This window comes from Lactuca serriola, chromosome 3 (assembly GCF_051521515.1).
Source record: "Lactuca serriola cultivar US96UC23 chromosome 3, Lser_US96UC23_V15, whole genome shotgun sequence".
NCBI lineage: Eukaryota > Viridiplantae > Streptophyta > Magnoliopsida > Asterales > Asteraceae > Lactuca > Lactuca serriola.
The window spans coordinates 205,403,840-205,407,824 of NC_136410.1; positions in this window are offsets into that span (position 1 = coordinate 205,403,840).

The following is a 3,985-nucleotide window of genomic DNA, read 5'->3' on the forward strand; positions in this document are numbered from 1 at the left end:
ACACACAATGTGGTCGTACACCACTTCCCATTTATAATCCATCCCTTCCATTTTATTCATTTCTTCAACATCCAAGTCAAGAACTCGAATTCTCTCTCAACTATCATCAAGATTTTTCACCTAGATCATCAAGGAAATAAGTATTCTTCCATTGTTAGTTGATTCATTGCTATATCTAGCAAGGATCCATGATTTCATCCATGAAGTCATCTTTAGAACTTAAGAACACAAAGAACATCAAGAGTGTACGGCTGTACACTCTATCTATGGTCGTACACCCTTTTTAAGACCATAACCATGAGCCTTAAAACACTTCTAGGTACTTACTATCCTTTAGAACTCTTGAGCCCTTGAACCCCTATGATTTAAGACCCAAAAATACATTCATCTTAGAAGGTGTACGCCCGTACAATCTATCTATGGTCGTACACCCTTTTTAAGACCATAACCATGAGCCTTAAAACACTTTTAGGTACTTACTATCCTTTAGAACTCTTGAGCCCTTGAACCCTTATGATTTAAGACCCAAAAATACATCCATCTTAGAAGGTCTACGACCGTACACACTTAGTGTGGCCGTACACACCTCAAAACCATCCAAAATGTTAGATTTATTCATCCTCTTGTTGTGTAATGGTCACCTTAGCCTCCCTATGGATCAAACACCTTTCCTTTTGCATGTTCTCCATCCATGGTGTGGCTGTATACACCCTTTAGTTAATCACATGTGATTGTAGCACCTAGTCCAAGTTTTTCCTAGTCCCAAGAGGTGTTTCTTTGCATGTTAGTTGTGTAAAACACTAATTTCATGCCTACATATGCCATTATATTGCGTTTAGGACTTGTTTGTGTCTCGGGAATTCATTCGTGGAACTTCTCATCCTTACACGGATCTGCAATTGAATAACCCACATAAAGTCAGTTCATACCCCTATAATCAATCTTTTAAAATGTTTTAAATGATTTTAAGGGGGGGTTACAAGTTGAACACAATGGTAATTGTGTAAATGTTATTTGTGATAACTATCATATTCAAAGGATTTCTTATGCTTTATAAGCGATCAAAACCATTTCAAAAACTCTTTTAAAGTTATGTTACTTTATTGTTTATAAAACACCGTTTTTAAAGTACAATCATAACTCAGTAGATAAATGAGTCTTTTATTCAATTTAGATTCAGTTCAAGTAAGCATACTAGTAAACTATAATAGGTATAGTTTAGGGATTGAGAACATACTATATAGAGAATCAGGGAGGATCATACTATAAATAGAAACAGGGAGGATCATACTATAAAGAGAAATAGGGAAGAACATACAATAAATAGAAATGGGGAGCGACATACTAAAACAAGAATACAATAACATTAATGTGAGCCACTACTTCATGGCTTAACGATTTGTTGTTAAGCCGCGTTTTGTAACCAGAGTCTCCTTGACGGAGAACGTTATTAGTATAGTTACAACCACATCACATTTTTTGCCTTAATAATATGAATTTGTTTTAAGGTTGCCAGTTCTTTAGTAGTCAGTTTAAAAGACTACTGCATACTTTCATTTTCCCATTACTTTCATATTGTGATTCTCTCACTTGAAAGGTAATGCAAACTATTTTCAAGTAAACAGTCAAGTCTTAGTACATTCTATAGTGAGGGCCCTCTAATGCTAACTTTATGATTCCTTAGTTTATACCTCAGGGATATATATATAAATCGAGTCCAACAGATAGTAGGATGTGTGTTTTCCGCTTCATTTCCTGTTCCTTGTTTGGTTGTGGGCTTAGAGAAGATGCACCCAGTCTACTATCTATCTGACCTTGTGTGTATATATATATATATATATACATATACATATATATATATACACACACATATATATATATATATATATATTCTTTATACACCAACTAATCATAAGGAGTACTAGGTGTAGGTCAGGTCATAGTATACAAATTCAATACACCGTTTTCTAGTACAAAAATAAACTTTTCAGATAAAACATGTAGTAGACTAAACTAGAAACTTATTAGAAAAAGGGTTTAATCCATTTTATTAAACTAGTTTAACTTAAAGGACCTTTAGTGGTTAATTCTATAATACCTTAGTTTATACATCAGGGCTATATATAATTAACATCCAATAAGTAGTTGGATTTGTGATTTCCGCCTTACTTCCTGTTCCTTGTCTGGTTGTGGGTTTAGGGCAGATTCACACAATTAACTATCCATTCGATATTAGATTTTATATAGCTTGTATAAACTAAGTGATTATAGAAGGAACTATTGTGGTTACTATTTTTACTAAAGGAAATAAGGGTTTTTCTTCAAGAATGTTTCATCAAATATAAAGAAACAATTACAGTTAACTCCGTGAGTACCAAGTGAATACACCAGGGTTATATAAAACAAAGACCTAACAAGCAATAGGATGTGTGACATCCACCTCATTTCCTGTTCCTTGTTTGGTTGTGGGCTTAGGGTAGATTCACATAAACGATTGTTTGTTTACTCTGGGTTTTATATAACTGGCATCCATTTACCACTCATAGAAAGGATTGTAGAGCCATTTTTACTTAACTTTCATCATATCAGAAGATTTAGAATCTTCTGGAGGAACAGGAAAACTTTTCTAAAAAGAAGTTTCAACTTACTTTACATCACTAAAATCTTATGAACTCATCAGCTTAAATGCTGATCTACTCTTTCAAAATAACTTGTATTTTCAGGAAACTAGTAGACAGGTACGCACACTGGGATTCAGAAGATGAAGTATAGTAGCTTCATGTCTTATTTTGTTATTTACTTTTGGATTCAATCTTTTGTGAATCACTACTTGTAAGCACATTAATATTACTACAATGGTTGTTTGCTACTATGATTGCTATGATACATGTGTTGTGATACTAAATATCACGTCCTCCGCCCCCGATATTTTCCGACGTTCCGATTTGGGGGTGTGACAGATTGGTATCAGAGCATTGTTTATAGTTAACTAACTATATCAACCTATAAAAGATATACAACTATAAATGCAATGGGGCCGAAGTCCTCTGGATAATAATATATTTTAAAGATATAACGATACCTTATAATAGTATACATACATGCTTATACATATATACATACTAGAACAAGTATCACAAGAAGAACATAACAGAAGTATATAAAGGTTTAACACTGCGGTCAAACCTGGACAATTATGTAATCATATCTAGGATCAATATAGCCTCACCAACTATATTCATTCGAGATGTGACCGACATGTGTTTGGGAGTGATGTAGTGTTGCAACAGTTTTAAAACTTACCTAACACTATTCAAGGGATTTCTATATCAGAACAAAAAGTTAGAATACTATAGGAGTATTTTATGATACTATAAGACAACAAACAAGTTTAAAACATACCAAGTTCATTACATTAATTAAAATACTATAGGAGTATTTTAGGCACTATAAATGACTTATGTGAGAACCTAAAGACCCTTCTGGTAGGTCTATGATTTCGGAGTGTATACTTCCAAGGTTTTATGTAATTGAGATTTTATAGACTTAGAATTTGTGATCTATGCTTCACTACTTGTTCCTTGTTTGGTTGTGGTTTTGGAGTAGGATCACTTATTCGAAGGTCTATTTAATCTCAAATTATATACAACTTGTATACATTGCGCAATTCTGGTGTGGGGGTGTGACAAGGGTTGAGTCCGTCAGGTTTTAGATCACGTGCTTTGCGGATGTTATGTGCTAAGTAGTCCATGAATAGGGTGGGCAAGGATTAGTATGCTTCACCATGATAGACCCTTTTGGGGAAACGGTAAAGGTTTGAATGATCACAATAGACCCTTCGGGGGGAAGTGATCAGTCCTCAGTAAGTTCCATGTATGAGATATATTCTTTTAGGGAATCAGTATGATGGTGTATAGTTGATACGTGAAAGGAATATATTGCGATCGTGGATAATAATACGTTGAAAATCAGAATTGTGCGTCAA